General features: G+C 41.7%; 1 protein-coding gene across 10 annotated transcripts in view; it reads left to right on the forward strand.

Moving 5' to 3' along the window:
• The window catches only part of dennd4c (DENN/MADD domain containing 4C), a 190,329-nt gene that overhangs the window by 42,587 nt on the left and 130,630 nt on the right, over nt 1–17,112 (forward strand). Inside the window, exon 1 of one of the 10 annotated variants that reach the window (XM_069926507.1) lies at nt 4,496–4,716. The exons of the other annotated variants lie outside the window; for them this stretch is intronic. The gene's annotated coding sequence lies outside the window, so the exon portion shown is untranslated. Of the gene's footprint in view, nt 1–4,495; nt 4,717–17,112 lie in introns of those variants that run through there. 10 annotated transcript variants of the gene reach the window in all.

A 17,112-nucleotide genomic window follows, 5' to 3' on the forward strand; every position in this document is an offset into this window, starting at 1 on the left:
CCTTTATCAATCATTGCATGGAATATAGGAGTTGGGAGGTGATGTTGAGATATACAATAAGACATTGGTGCGGTCTAATTTGGAGTTCTGTGTGCAGTTCTGGTCGCCTAATTATAGGAAGGATATAAACAGAGTGGAAAGAGTGCAGAGAAGGTTTACCAGAATGTTACCTGGGTTTAAGCTTCTAGAGTATAGGGAGAGATTGGACAGATTAGGTCTTTATTCTTTGGAGCGTAGAAGGTTGAGAGGGGATTTGATAGAAGTATTTAAGATTATGAAAGGGATAGACAGAGTGGATGTGGATAGACTATTTCCGTTAAGAGGAGGAAAGATTAAAACAAGAGGACATGAGTTAAGAATTAAGGGGCAGAGGTTTAGAGGTAACATGAGGGGGAACTTCTTTACTCAGAGAGTGGTAGCCGTGTGGAATGATCTTCCGGGAGAAATAGTGGCGGTGGAGTCAATTGTATTATTTAAGAAAAGGTTAGACAGGTATATGGATGAGAAGAAGATGGAGGGTTATGGGCATTGTGCGGGGAGGTGGGACTAGAAAGGGGTGTTTGGTTCGGTGTGGACTAGAAGGGCCTAATGGCCTGTTTCCGTGCTGTAATTGTTATGTTATATATATGTAATATTAGGGGGAATCTTCTTCATACAAAGTAGTGGGACTGTGGAGCGAGCTGCCAGCTGAAATAGTGAATGCAGACTCTATTTTAACATTTAAGAAAAATTTGAACAGGTAGATGAATGGGAGGGGTATGGATGGATTTGGACTGGGTGAACTCAGTAGAACTCAGTGAAGTAATAGTTCAGCACAGAAGAGCCTATTTCTCTGCTGTAGTGTTCTATGGTTCTATGATCAGAGTTTTGAGAGTCATTTATGATGTTGGCTGCCTCCTTGAAGCAGCAACTTTCAGATTTCTTTGGGTAGTTGGAGTCTATGACGGTCTGCATTTGCTGCCTTCTGTGTTTCAGGGAATTTGAATGACACAATCACCATACTGTCCACAGTACACCTGCAGAAGTTTAATAGCTTATTTGATAACATAGATGAGAGATCAGGCCATCAAACTCCTTTCACCCTTAACCTGTATCCTCTGGATTGTATCTTACCTATTCTCAGTAAAAAAGCTTATACAAAGTTATAAGGTGTATATTTGTTCTTCCATACTTCAGGGAATAAAATCCTCACCTGTTTAACTTTTTCATGTATCTCAGTTCCTCAAGTCCCAGGAACATCCTAGTACACAGATGTCAAACTCTGGCCCGCGGGCCAAATTTGGCCCGCAGGATCATATCAAAAATGTATTAGAGGTGGCCCACTGGCCGCCGTGCCAGTATAGCGCATGCACAGTAACCGCTGTGTCCCAGGGTGAGAGAGAGAGAGAAAAATCCTGGTCCTTGAAAAGTAGTGGTGGGTGGTTTTATAAACACGCTGTCGTGTCCCCCCGCACACCCCCCCCCCCCACCGCAGCGCGGCCTGGCCAGTGTCAGGGGAAGCCAAGGCCGCTTCCAGCCACCGGAACCCCAGTGGCACAGCGTTTCTTGGAGCTGCAGATGGAGTCGGGACGCCAGAGGGAAGATTGGGGCTCCCCGCCGGGCAATGGGGGCGCCGGCCACCCTGTGCCTTCCCACCAGACCAGCGGCGGGTGCCCGGAGTACACGTGGAGAGCGAGGCGGTCGAGCAGGTAGGGTGGAACCCCCCGCCAATCTCGGGAATGGCGTGGGCTGGATCGGGATTAGCCACGCTCACCTGCTCCTCCACCGCTGACCGGGTTCCCAGCGCAGTCCTGAGCGCGGAGACTGCCCTGGAAAGGTCCTGGGACACTGGCACGGAAAGAAGAGCAGGGTCCGTAGAACATTACAGATCAGAAACAGGCCCTTTGACTCTACCTCGTGAAAACCCAACACTGGAGAAACTCAGCGGGTTAAACCGTATCCTTTATCCAGCAGAGAGGTACCTGACAATGTTTGGCCCTTGATCCCCCTCATCAATGTATGAGCGAAAGTCTGTGGTTGTCGTAAAAACACCAGAAGGGAGAAACTCAGCAGGTCAAGGGGGGTCCGGGAGGGACTCAGCAGGTCAAGTGGGGTCCGGCAGAAACTCAGCAGGTCAAGGGGGAGGGGTCCGGGAGAAACTCAGAAGGTCAAGGGGAGGGGGTCTGGGAGAAACTCAGCAGGTCAAGGGGGGTCCGGGAGAAACTCAGCAGGTCAAGGGAGGTCCGGGAGAAACTCAGCAGGTCAAGGGGGGTCCGGCAGAAACTCAGCAGGTCAAGGGGGGTCCGGGAGAAACTCGGCAGGTCAAGGGGGGTCCGGCAGAAACTCGGGGGGCCTGATCTCGCCAGGACCGTTGCCCACTCCCCCTCCCTGCCGCGACTCACGGTGACGGGGCCGGTGATGCGCCGAGATGCCGCCCTGCAGCGAGAGCCGATGCCCCCGCACTGTCGTTGTCCAACCCGATCGCCCGCAAACCCCGCCCTCCCGCACACAGGCCTGAGTAAGTATTATGAACTTTAATCTCAGGATAAAACGATCTTCCAATAGTTTCATGTCACAGTGATAAATATATTCCTGGTTAAAAATGGTCCTGCACCTGGATACAAGCTCATTAGGCATAAAACTTGAAAAGTGTGTAAATCAAAGGATATCTGTACCAATGGAAAAAGGGCATGGCAAATAACCCTGCTAGAGTTCATGCCCACAATCAGTCACCCATTTGATTGTTTCAGGAATCATGTTATTCTCCCAATAGCCCTCAGATTTTACTATTCGACAGCACACTAGCAACATTTGACAAATCCTCTATAGAGATATTATTTATTGAATATTTTATTTCTCATTTGTTAATGCTTCTGGAAAGAGTTTATCCAAAACTATTATTAAACATTTAATTTAATAAGAAAAAGTTTAACATTACATATGTTGAAAGAAGAGAAAACATGCAGATGTTGTTGAAAATTTTCAATAAATATTTAGTTTGGCCCTCAACTTAGTCCAAGTTTTTAATTTTGGCCCTCCGTGAATTTGAGTTTGACACCCCTGTCCTAGTAGATCTTATCTTCACTTTTTCAGCCTAAATTGATATCTTTCCTGTAGTTAAGTGCTCTAAATTTGGCCTGCCAATATCTTGTACAATGATACCATAATATCTCAACTCCTATATTCAGTTTATGAAGGCCAATGTTCCAAAGCTCTATGACTCTATCTACTTGTGACCCCACTTTAGGGAGTTTTTTTAATCTATATTCCAAGATACCTGTCTTCCACACTCCTCAGTGCCCAACCATTTATGAAATCACTATTTCATCTTGCTGCTACTTTTGGGACGAAGATACAAAAGCCTGAGGTCAAGTGCCACTGGTTTCAAGAACAGTTTATTTCCAACAGATAGCACAAGGACTATCTACTCAATAGCGTCACTTTTTGCATGAGGATAACTGAAAATTTATCATCTTTTGTATGATCTCTTTAATGGGTATTTTTTTTAAATGAAGTACCTGTTTGGCTACAGCAAATAAGAATTTTAGTGCATGTGAATATTGTGCAATATATACTGTGTGTGTGTGTGTGTGTGTGTGTGTGTGTGTGTGTGTGTGTGTGTGTGTGTGTGTGTGTGTGTGTGTGTGTGTGTGTGTGTGTGTTTTTTAAATCATCAATCATGACTCATCTGTACATTCCTGACTTCCTAGAAATCTATTCTGAACATTAAAGTTGTGGTTTTTACTTTTAACAAGTATTCGCTGTTTAGTCGAGCAAAATGCTAAAGTACATTTCCATCGATGAAGGAAGTCCAAATTCTATGCAACAGGCCAATAATTAACCTAATTTTAACATGCACTGGTCACAGAAATGCATCTCTGGGATGAGTAGTTTCAGTGATTTCAATGTGCTTCATTTAGATACATATGTGACAACTATGGCATTAATAAAATGCTGACTGTTGAGAATTTATGCATGAAATAGTAGAGCCATTTGCTAAACTGAAATTAATTTGAAGTTGGAAATTGGGAACTATGGGTGTGGAAATGTGCCTTGGAGGGATACAAAGCACTGATGCTGGAAGTCTGAGATAAAAATACAAATGCTGGTGTTACCCAGTAGACCATTACCTATCAAGAAAGAAAAAGTGCGAATTAACAGTAAAGTTTGAATTTTCTTTTTATTGTCATGTACAGAAATAAACAATATTTGTTTACTTTTGTTTGCCCGTAAAGGGATACAGAGTGGTTGCACTCAATCAGTACCTCTACCAAGAAAAGAGAGAGAAGCGTTAGAAAGTTCCTTAAGAGACACCGAGTGCTTGTGGATCTCACCACCTCCTCTGATGCATGTGCTTCCGTAATCTCTGTAGTTGATGACTTCCAGTTGATCCTGTGGGGAACCAGAGTTTCAGTTAACTCAGTCGCTCTCCTTGGCCCCTGGATCACAACCACCATTGTGACTAGGAATTTGTTAATGCTTGAGGGCCTTCACAAGCCCTGCTCGTCAATGGCACCCTCGCATATCTGTCCTAGTACCTGGTTCCTACAAGCCACCTGAGCCTCTTGCTGTCCTTTGCTATGTGTCCTACCCTTTAGGGTCTCCTTCCAGGCTTCTCCTTGGCAGGATGGTGTTCTCCTGCTCTGGCATCCTTCACTGGTCTGTGGCTCCTCTGGAGACACGCACCCTCGGTCTGAACAGCTCAGCATTGTGTAGCTATCTTGGCTAGAAGCCTCTGTGGGTTAACATTCGTTCTCCATTATACTGTCTGATATGCTGAATATTTGCAGTATTTGTTGTTTTTTCCAAACCCATTTGTGAACTATTTTAAAGCCTTTTTTTGGTGGTGTCCTTATTAGTTTTTTGATCCAATAATTTCTGATTTAAAAGATTGCGATTTAATTTTATTATTTTGTAACTCCTAACTTAAAATTGTATGAATTTTCAAAAAAGTCTTGTTAATCAAATATTTTGAGGAAATCTGAGATAGCTTTAGATGAAGCTTTCTTTGTTATCGGTAATAAAATGGCTGTTGCCAAAGTGAAGTATTAGCCTGGTGCATATTGGTGCAAGATTGTGATGAGATGCCTTTCCGTTAAGTAGGCACAGTTTACTTCCTGTGAGTTTTGTGTCATATTTTTCATCTTGCCATCAAATAATTGGCACAGGAAATAGTTTTAAATTTTCTTATCTTGTTTCTAACAGGCTGCAGGTGGCCACAGTGCATTTTATAATGTAATTAAAAAAGAAAGACAAATTGAGGATGAAACAAAGATAAATAAGTTTTGGCTTCATTAATAGCAGCGAGGTATTTAGTATTAGTTTGGTTTTATGTTTTACACCACAGGGTGATGAAAGATGGAGTTAGAAAAGAGAGACCTGTTGAAGAATGCAATACATAAATGTGTTGGAGAAACCCAATAGGTTATGAGGCATCCATAGGAAGTAAAGGGTAACCAACGTTTCAGGCTTGAGCCCTTTTGTCAAGGTATGAGTGAAAACATCCAGGTGCCTGAATGAAAAGGTGGGGGAGGAGCATAGGCTAACAGGTAAGAGGTCATGGATAGATGCAGATGGGAGGGTAAAGAAACATAAAGCTGAGAAATGATGGTGGGAGAGGGTTGCTCTGATAGGAGAGGAAAGGATAGGGAGCTGGAGGAAAGGAGATGGGGATAAGGAAAGAGACTTGGGGAGGAGTTTAAGATAAATTGAAAGTCAATGTTATTGCCGTTTGGTTGGAGAGTGCCCAGTAGGAATGTGGAAGAATGCTCTTGAACCAAACTGAAATGACTTCCTTCACATAAAGGCTTCCAAGCCTGTTGAGAATTGATGTATTATTGCAACATTTTAAGGTGATGGTCATTTGAGTGTTCTTTAAAATTATTTTTGGGTTAGATTAACTTAACATTCCATTAAGATGAAGTTTGTTCTTTTTTGAATTATAGTTCCAGAAGTGTGACGAGTTCCCACTTTTACTTATCGGTTGTAGCCTTTTCTACATTGTTGGCTAGAAGAGCTATCTTATTTAAATGGAAAGTTTCTAATCCATCTATTTTGTCTCAGTGGCTGTCTCAAATTATGTCATGTTTAAGTTTAGAGAAAGTTAGGAGTCATATAATTGATACTTGTGTTAAATTTGAAGAAACTTGATGACCTTTTATAAATTATTTCCACATGACCTATGTACTCCTATTCTCCTCATGTATTATTTACCTATAATATTTAAAAAATTGAAAAAGAAAGGAAGAGATTTCTGAAACACTGGTTAAAAAACTTAGAAAGTGAATCCATGTTGTATGAAAACAAAAATTCAAGTTAAGAATATTTCATGGTATAACTGGAATCTTTACCAAGATTTAGTCCTCAAAATGGAAAACATTGCAAACAGACATTGAATTGGTACTACTGGACTTTATTGTAATGGGAAGATGGCATAGTTTAAAACTCATCAAAAGACTTAAAATGCATTTTACCACATCTTTACGATTTATTAATTAGATTTTGTTCCATTGATTGTCTTGCCTTTTAACTTCTTTGACTGCAGCACCCGTAGAGATGGCCCTGTGTTCACAGATGTGGCAAAGGGCAGGCAATGTTTCTTTGCGGATGAGGATCATGCTGTGAGAAACCTAATGCAGTGGAATTGAGTATTTCTCCTCTGCATTTTGTATGATACTAGTCTATCTATTACACAGTGGGCAATGTATTTGTCAGAAACCTTAGATTCTGGGTTATGGCAAAAATTACCCAGTTTCCGCACAGATCTTTTCATCTTCCTCTGGTAACAGCACAACCTTGGCCAGGGCTATAACTGAAATTTACTCTCTGAATTGTTATCAGTTTATCTCTGGAAAGTTTTTGCTTTATTTGATCAGTGTGAGTGTTTTCACTGAACTTCATACTCTGTCAGCTTCATAAATCACATTCAAAAAGACCAGCTAATTCTAAAAATAATGAACCGTTGCCTTCTTAAATGTTTTTGAAACTGTCTCAGTGAATGATTCCCTTTATTGATTGCAGCTGCTATGGTTAGTTAGCTTGTAAAATATTTAAAATATTGGTATTTTTGATGCAAAAGAACTTTTCTGAGGATAGCGTTGTATCTTGAAAAGTGGCTTCTGCTTAGTGTCGCCAAGTCAAATTCATTCCTGACCTCCAATATTGTCTGCATGGAGTTTGCACATGTAACCACATGGGTTTTCTCTTGCTGCTCCAGTTTCCTCCAACCTCACACGGATGTTAAATGACGACTGTAAATTGCCCATAAGGTATAGTGAATGGAAGAGTATGGATGAAAATGGATGAGAAATTGACAAGGGGAAAATGATGCAGGATTTGTGTAATAGGGTCTCTGATGGTCTGGTCTGATTTGGTGGTCTGAAGCATCTGTTTCCATGCTCTATGACTGAAAAACAGTTGTAGTATCAGAGTCTATTCATGACATCATATACAGCTGATTTCAGATTTATTCTCAAAGTACATACATGACATCACCCCTGAGATTGTTTTTTTCTGCTGCAGGTGAGGAAGAATGACCATTTGGTAGTGCGAAAAGAATTGTACACAGCATATACATGTAAACAAATAAAGAACTGTAAACAAACTGTCCAATACAATTCATATAAAAATAAAAAGTGCACAAGTAAGAGTCCTTAAATGAGGAGTTTGATGGAGGAGGGGTAGCAGCTATTCTCCTGATGGTGCAAGTTTGTGGCACCTACACCTCTTTGTTGATGGTAGCAGTGAGAGCAGAGTGTAAGCTGGGTGGTGTGGATCCTTGATGATTGCTGCTGGTCTCCGAGGAGGGTATTGCTGATGCTAACCTGGGCAGTGTCCACTACCTTTTGCAGGGCTTTGCGCTCAGGGGTATTGGTGTCCCCATTCCAGACCCTGATGCAGCTGGTGAACACATTTCCACCACACATCTGTAAAAATTTGCCGGAGTTTCCAATGGCATACCAAACCTCTCCAAACTCCTGAGGAAGTAGAGGTACTGACGTCGTTTGTTCAAAATGCCATTAGTGTGAGGTGTCCAGGAAACATCCTCTGAGATGGTGAATCACACAAACTTAAATTTACTCATGCTCTTCACCTCTGATATACCCCCCCAAAATGATCACTGGATTGTACACTTCTGATTTTCCCTTCCTGAAGTTGATAATCACCTTCTTCTTGGTTTTGGTGACATTGAGTGCAAGATTGTTGTTGGTGCACCATTCAGTCAAATTTTCAATCTCCCTTCTGTATGCTGACTCAATCGCCCCTTTTTATACGTTTGTACAAGAAAAATCAATCGCACTGTGATCATTCTTTTCAAAAGGTGTAAATGGTGTTGTTGTTGTACTGAGCTGCACAGTCATATATGTAGCGAGTAGAGCGGGGTTGGGGGGCGGTGGAGATAACAGCATACCCTATGGTGCTCTGGTGCCAATGGAGATTGTGGATGAGATGTTCTTGCCACTCCTCAGAGGTTGTGGTCTGGAGGTGAGGTAATCCAGGATTCAGTTACACAGTGGGGTATTGAGTTTCAGGTCTTGGAGTTTGCTGGTCAATTTTGAGTGGATGATGGTGTTAAATGCCAAACTGTAGTCAATAAAGAGCATCTTGACTTATTCATCTTTTCTGTCCAGGTGTTCCAGGGCTTTGTTTAGAGCCAGTGAAATGTTGTTGTGGTAGGCAATTTGGGAAGGAACCATGTCATTGCTTAGGCAGGACCTGATGTTCTTAAACAACAGCCTTTCAAGACACTACTTCACTGTAGATGCAAGTGCTGCTGGTCGATAGCCATTTAGGCAGGCTACTACACTCTTCTTGGGCACTAGTAAGATTGAGGCCTGTTTGAAACAGGTGGGTACCACACCCTGTTGGATTGAGATGTTGAAGATATCCAGCATACATTAGTCAGATGGTCAGCACAAGTTTTTAATACTTGGCTGGCTTGTCTAGATGCTTTCCACAGATTCACTCTCCTGAATGCAGCCCACATGTCATTCTTGGGTACTAATGGAAAGAATTGTCATGGGATATGGGGGAAGCATCGTTCTTGTTCAAATTGGGCGTAGAAGGCATCAAGTTCATCTGGGAGTGCAGCTTTGCTGTCTCCTATATTGCACCAGATTTGGTTTTGTTGAAAGTTTCTTTTAGATTTGGACTTCAGTCCCTAAAGCAGAAACTTAGAAATCATAGAATGGTAGTAATAATAATTACATTTTTGTCCCATTTAAAAAAAAAATCTTCAGGAAGCAAAATTCTATTGTTTCTTTGCAACCACACAGTAGCTTACCTACTGTCCTTGCATCTCTGTCAAATGAACCAAACTTTGAACCTGTTTGGTCTGGGCTTGCTGATAGAACAAACAAATGTTCTACATTAGTTACTCATTTTGGGGGTTGAGATACTATTATAATACTCAGGAAATGTCAGTGTAGTTGTGTGAGTTTCCTTTTGTCTTTGTTTTCTCGTGCATCTCAAAGATGTGCAGGATTGGTAGGATAATTGCCAACTGTAAATTGCTCATATTGTGTTGGTGAGTGATAAAATCTGTTGGGAACGTGGGGAAATTAAAAGAGATCCATAAATGTTTGCTGGATGATTAGTGCAGACTTGCTGTGATGACTGTATATTTCTATATCTGCATGTGTCTGTGGCTGCCTGGGACAGAAGATGTGATAAAGTATTATCCACCTGGAAGATATTCATTTCTGCAAGACCTTTGATTGAAAGTGTGCCTTATGTACCTGGGTGCACAGTGAGACTATAATTAGTGCTATAACAGTTCCAGCGACTTGGGTTCAGATGGTTTGCAGTTACTACATTCTCCAAGGGGTTTTGAGGGTTTGCTTTGATTCCTTCCACATTACAAAAACTTGCTGATGGATTCATCGAGGTAAACGTAAAAGTACTGGAGAAACTCTGGTCATGCAGGATCCATAGAAAGTAAAAGGCGGTCAATGGTTTGAGCCTGAGGCCTTGCGTCTGCTGATGGATTAATTGGCAATTGTAAATTAACCCAAATAAGTGTAAGTTGCAGGTTAAGTGGAGAATGTTGAGAGAAAATGGGTTGCATCAAGCTAAGTGGAGTAACACTGGGAATGTTCTGAGAATTGGACTGAATCTGATGGCCCACATGACCTCATTCCAAGAAAACATGTTGAAAACTTTTTTTGTTGACTACTCTTTGAAAATTCAATGGTACACGAGATGATTTCTGTCTAAAATAATCTTGTTATCTAAGTGGCTCCAATTCTTTTAAATGAATATATTGCTATTTATGCTCTGCCAATTGCATTTGTCTTATTTGGCACGTGTGAGCCAATTGTATTTGAACTGTGCTTTGCTCTGGAGGGCTTTGCTCAGTCTCAAATGCAAGGTCTTTGTTAGTAAACACCTAATCATGTCTACACTCATCTGCATTGTATATCTGTTCTGGTAGTCATCATTCTTCAATGAATACAGTATGCTTTTTGCAAATTGTCAGCACCTTGTTTGTGTTTGTCTTGATTGTGGAGCTTTGAGGCTGCCATGTTTTTAAAAAAAAACTTATCTGCCGTTTTGGGCTAAGCAACAAAATTTAATCAATTCGCTGCTTCCAAACAAATTTGACCATGTTGCAAACGAGCCCTGAAGCTGGTGTACCTTAACCTCTTTGTTGATTGAATTATCACAGTGTTGTTTTGTCCAAATCCTGGTTGGTGTGGTTATGGGCTGAAGGACCTCCTCCTTTAGCCGTGGGGTTCTGTGTTGTATTCGTTATTTATCTGGAGTCTGGCTTTTGAAATTTTCAATGGTTAACTTGAAAACAGGATAACTGGGTTTTAGAGTTGACTGTATTTTTCTCAATTTTGCATCAAGTCCTCAACAATAATAACAAAAATAACTGCGGAGGATGGGAGCAAAACACTGGAAGTACTTAATAAGTTTGGCAGCATCTGAGGGTGAGAAAATACAAGGTTTTCCCTCTGGGGAGACTTGAGAGTTTGAATTAAAAGGGTTTGGCTTGCAACATCTTGTAAAGCAATAAGCTAAGCACGCATCCTTGAGGTGAGCCAGAGTTGATCGTCAGTTGGTGTTTTCATGCTGGGCCTCTGCTTCAAGGCTGGCTACAGAGGTGGATAAAAATTTAAAACTTGTCTGTTCATGCTGCTTTTATGCAGAGCGGTGCCTCAGTGTGTCATCTGGAGCTGCTGTAGGCAGAGCCTCTGTTGCTATGGCGTTACCCATCATAAATATGCCTCAGAGCAATGGCTGTCTTCCTTACCCATAATTCCCCATGCAGCTGGAACTGCTCTGGGTTTCCCAGAACTTTTCCAGCTGCTTGGGGGATTATGGGTAGGGAAGAAGGCCATTGCTTTGCTATTAAGCTGCTGGCGCTGCCGAAGCAGCCCGGTGAGGTGCAGGAGCGGCCAGCAGGGCCATAGCCCGCACCAGCTGCCCCCCTGACGGCTCCCCCCAATGACCCCTGCTCTGAGGAGATCATGGAGGAAGAGGGGTGAGATGGGTCGTGAGCTGATGGCATCATCAGCCTGCCCCTAATCAGTCACATGCAGCGACAGTACGTTCATGCTGGGTTGCGGAGTGCAACACTCCGCTGCTAACCCTTCCCCCAAGATTGATTGCAGTTAGCGCCTTGGAACCAGCCAGGGTGCATTTGTGGAGGTAAGTCTCCCAACACAAGGGTGGAGAATCTCCGCTTTTGCACTCGGGGGTTTTTTTTTTGACTGTATGAAAGGGCCTACGGTGCTTCAGATTTGTATTGACTGTGGTCTTCCTATGATGAAGTCAAGGATTTTAAGTTATGGAGTTATCCACAATACTTTTTAGGGGAGAGTTCCAATGTTTAAACCCAGTAATGGTGAAAGTACAATAATTTATTTCCAAGTTGGGCTGTTGTGTGAATTGGAGGGCAATTTCTAAGTAGTGGTACTTCCATGCTTTTGTTGCACTTGTACTTTGAACTGGTAGTGGTTTTGGGTTTGGAAAATGCTGTCTCGTCGTCTTGGTCAGTTGCTCCAGTGCTGTCTGCTGCAAATGTGTCAGCAGTGGAGTGAGTGAATAATTGTGAACAGGATGTCTATCAAGTGTTTTGCCTAGAGTCAAACTGCTTGAGTAGTGTTGAAACTGTACTCATTCAGGCTGGGAGAGAGTATTCCATCAGACTACTGATTTGAGCATTGTAGATGGGGGACAGACTTTTGGGATTTAGGAAGTGAATTTATTACCACTGTATCCCAAGCCCCTGACTTGCTCTTGTAGCCACATTGTGTATATTGCTACTCCAGTTCAGGAAAGAACAGCAATTGTCGTGGGGGACTTTAACATGCACATAGACTGGGTGAATTAGGTTGGTTGAGGCAACCATGAGGAGGACCTCATATAGAATGCAGACATAATGGCTTTCTTGAACAGCATGTTACTGAACCTACAAGGGAGAATGCTATCTTGGATCTGGTCTTCTGCAATGAGACAGGTAAAATTATTGATAGTGTAGTTGGGGATCCTTTGAATGATCTCAGTGTGATTGATTTTTCTTGTACAAATGGAGAGTACAATAGTTTGGTCTAAAACCAATGTGTTATGCCTAAACAAAGGAAACTACAAGGGGTTGAGGGAGGAATTGGCCAAGGCAGACTGGGACTTGCTAAGAAATGTTTCTTGGTGCTCAACAAAGTATATTCCAGTTAGAAGCAAGAACAGTAAGGATGGGAACAAGCATTTTTGGAAATAAAGGAAGAAATCAAACTAAGCGCTCATGCCTGTAAAGTTGCCAAGAACAGTGGGAAACTGGAAGATTGGGAAATCTTGAAAATACAACAAAGAATCATGAAGCAAATAATAGAGTGAAGGTAGCACAAAATATAAATGTTTTTATATTTGTATAAAGCACAAAAGGGTAACTAAAGTGAAGATTGGTCCCTTGGAAGATAAGAAGGAGAATTGATATTGGATAATGAGGAAATGGCTGAGGCTTTTAATTATTATATTTTGTTGGTCCTCAAGGTAGAGGACACATTGAACATGCCTAAGACGGATGTCATGGATGTGATGGGAGGGGAGAAACTTGGATGTAATAGCTATACCAAAGAGGAAGTTCTCAGAAAACTTGAATCTAAGGATAGACAAGTCCCCTGGTCCTGATGGAATGCATCCCAGGGGTAGAGAAAGAAATGGCAGAAGTTATAGTTGAAGCTTTTGTGATAATTTACCAAAAATCTCTGGGCAGGTCCTGGAGGATTGGAAGATGGCAAATCTCAAGCCACTATTCAAAAAAGGATTTAGGCAAAAGGTAGGGAACTATAGGCCAGTTAGTTTAACATCTATTGTTGGAAAAATGCTTGAAGCTATCATAGAAACAGAAAATAGGTGCAGGAGGAGGCCATTTGGCCCTTCAAGCCTACACCACCATTCAATATGATCATGGCTGATCAGTATCCAGTTCCTGCCTTCTCCCCATACCCCCTGATCCCCTTAGCCACAAGGGCCAAATCTAACCTACTCTTAAATATGACAAGGAACCAACCTCAACTACTTCCTGTGGCAAAGAATTCCACAGATCCATCACTCTCTGAGAGAAGAATTTTTTTCCTCATCTCAGTCCTAAAAAACTTCCCCTTATCCTTAAACTGTGACCCCTGGTTCTAGTTTTTCCCAGCATTGGAAACAACCTTCCTGCATCTAGTCTGTCTAAACCCTTAAGAATTTTATATGTTCCTATAAGATCCCCCCCCCCCCCCACATCTTCTAAATTCCAGAGAATACAGTGTAGTCTATCCAATCTTCATATGCAAATCCTTCCATCCCTGGTATCAGTCTAGTGAACCTTCTTTATACCCTCTCCATGGCGAGGATGATCTTCCTCAGATAAGGAGACCAAAACTGCACACAGTTCTCCAGATGTGGTCTCTCCAAGGGCCCTGTACAGCTGCAGCAGGATCTCCCTACTCCTGTACTCAAATCCTCTCGCTATGAACGCCAACATACCATTCACCTTCCTCACCGCCTGCTCCACCTGCATGCCCACTTTCAACGACTGATGCACAACAACACCCAAATCTCATTGCATCTCCCCATTTCCTAAACAGATACCATTTAGATAATAGTCCTCTTTCCTTTTCTTGCCTCCAAAGTGGATAACTGCATTTATCCACATTATATTGCATCTGTCACATCGCCTAACTTGTCCAAATCACTCTGCACCCTCTTAGCATCCTCTATACAGCTAACCCCGCTACCCATCTTCATGTCATCTGCAAATTTTGAGATATTGCTATCTATTCCCACATCTAAGTTGATATATATTGTAAACAACTGAGGCCCCATTAAAGAAGAAATAGGGGGGCATCTGGAGTGAAATGGATCCATCAGGAAGATGCAGCATGGATTCAACAAAGGCAGGTCCTGTTTGACAAATTTACTGGAGTTCTTTGAGGATATAATGAGCACGGTTAATAGAGAGGGGTAAATGGATGTCTATCTGGATTTCCAGAAGAATTTTGATAAGGTCCCATATAAATAACTTGGACAGAAGATGTGGATATATAGAATTGGGGTGATGTAATGGCATGGATAAAGGATTGGTTAATCATGAGAAATCAGAGTTGGAATACAGGGGCATTTCTCTGGTTGATAAAAGGTGATGAGTGTTGTGTGGCAGTGTTCAGTGCTGGGCCTGCAACTGTTCATGTTATACATAAATGATCTGGAAGAGGAAACAGAGTGTAGTGTATTTAAGCAGGCTGATGACACTAAATTGAGTGGAAAAGCAAATTGTGCAGAGGATACGGAAAGTCTGCAGAAAAGTAGAGATGGGTTAAGTTAGTGGGCAAGGGTCTTGCAGATGAAGAATAGTGTTGGTAAATGTGAAGTTATCCCCATTAGAAGGAAAAATAGAAGATCAGATTGTTATTTCAATGGAAAGGGATTGCAGCATGCTGCTGTGCAGAAGGACTTGGAAATGCATGTCCATAAACACAAAAGGATGGTTTGAAATGCTGCAGGCTATCAAGAAGGAAAATGGAATGTTGACCTTAATTGCTTGAGGGATTGAGTTTATGCTGCAACTGTACAAGGTATTGCTGAGACTTCATCTAGAGTATTATGTGCAGTTCTGGTCTCCTTACTTATGGAAAGATGTACTGGCCTTGGAGGCAGTGCAGAGGAGGTTTACCAGTTTGATTCCAGAGATTAGAGCATTAGCCTATGAGAAAGATTGAGTCATCTGGGGCTGTACTCACTGGAATTTAGAAGAATGAGAGGCAATCTTATAGAAATGTATAAAATTATGAAAGGTATAGGTACATTTTCATTGGTGGGGGAGATCAGAACATAGCCTCAAGATTCAGAATAGTAGATTTAGGATGGAGGTGAGGAGGAACTACTTTTCCCAGAGGGTGGCGAATCTGTAAAATTTGCTGCCTATTGAAGCAATGGAGGCTACCTCAGTAAATATATTTTTTGCAAAAGGCTGGATAGATTTTTACATGGGAAATTAAGAAATATGGGGAAAAGGCTCATAGGTGGAGATGAGCCCATCATCAGATCAACCATGATTTCATTGAATGGTGGAGCAGGCTTGACGGGCCAGATGACCTACTTCTGCTCCTATTTTATGTGTTCTTATGAGGTATTTCCTTCCCTTCTCCACCCCCCACCCCACCCCTCAACCCTTCCTGGGCCTATAGAAGCTTTTAAAATGTTGAGAGGCCTGGATAAAGTAGATGTGGCAAAGTTGTTTCTCATGGTAGGGGAATCCAGGACAGGAGGGCACAACTTCAGGATTGAAGGTCGCCCATTAGGCAGAGATTGGTGAATCTCTGTAATTTGCATTTGGGTGGCTGTGGAGGTCAGGTCAGTGGGTGTATTTAAGGCAGAAATTGATAGCTATCTGAATAGTCAGGGAATCAGTTTTTGGACAGAAGGCAAGGGATGGGGTTAAGTGGAAGAATGAATCCGCTCACGATGGAATGGAGGAGTGGACTTGATGGGCTGAATGATCTACTTCTACTCCTATATCTTAAGGTTTCTACATTTTGATGTCTGCCTTTACATTTCTCCAAAGCTCCTTTCATTGAGATTTTAACCCACTCACTCAATGTATCTATTTCCAGTTGCAGAGTTGAAATCTGCTCATCCTGGTGAGCTGCTTTGCCTATTTTTGTGTCAGTTGCAAATTTGGCTATCTTGCACCATGTCCTTTGTGTAAGTTATTAATACAGAAATAAATAACAGAGGACCGAGGACTGATATTAAGATGACTTTTAAAACCTTTCTGAGTCTATTTTTCTGTGATAACCTGTCTTCAAGTTGCATTCATGCACTGACTACTTTTATCTTGTTCATTCATTTTTGTCTTTCATGTTGCATCTCATTGAATGCCTTTTAGAAGTCTAAAAACATTTATTCTTGGTTACCTCTGCTTATGTTTTCCTCAAATAATTCATCCATTTAACTTGTATAAAACCAATTTGACTCCATTTAGTGTCATTAAGCTTTTCTGATTGACTATGTATTTCTTCCACTCCAGCATCTTCCCAGAGTTCAGCCAACTGTCCTATCGTTTCTAGATTTTTGTCTTTGTCCCTTCTTAACAAGGGGTCAGATTCACTCTTGGTACATTTTTGAATTTGATACTCTTTTGAATTCTGTGAATTAGGAAATGTTTGGCTAATGGATCAAATGTCCTTGAAGCCATTTTCTTCAAAAGCTATGGGCACAGGCTATTGGTTCCGTCTTTTTTCCTGCCATTTATTTTGCCACTGCTTTGTCCCATATGGTGGAGAATGTTGCAAGTCTTTCCCTCTAATTTGAAAACAGCTGATCGAGTAACTTTAGAATATTTGCATCATGGAGGAATTAAAACAACAGCTCTATTTCCACAATTGGCTCAAGGACAGCTCCAGATAAAATATTAAAGATACCATCACTTTGTGCCTTCAGTCCTTGAAGTGTGTTAATATTCCAAGGTAGGTGACTTAGCTGAGCTGTCCTTGACATTTGGTAACTTGGACACAGTGTTTTGGAGTGGAGAATGGCGACTTGGAATTTATAAATTCTATTCAATGCCTTCAGGTTGACCATTTTTAAGTGTTGATTTTATTGGAGGTCAGGCTAATTATTTTAAGATGTTTAAAAAAAAAA

The sequence above is a fragment of the Narcine bancroftii genome, chromosome 1, assembly GCF_036971445.1.
Source record: "Narcine bancroftii isolate sNarBan1 chromosome 1, sNarBan1.hap1, whole genome shotgun sequence".
NCBI lineage: Eukaryota > Metazoa > Chordata > Chondrichthyes > Torpediniformes > Narcinidae > Narcine > Narcine bancroftii.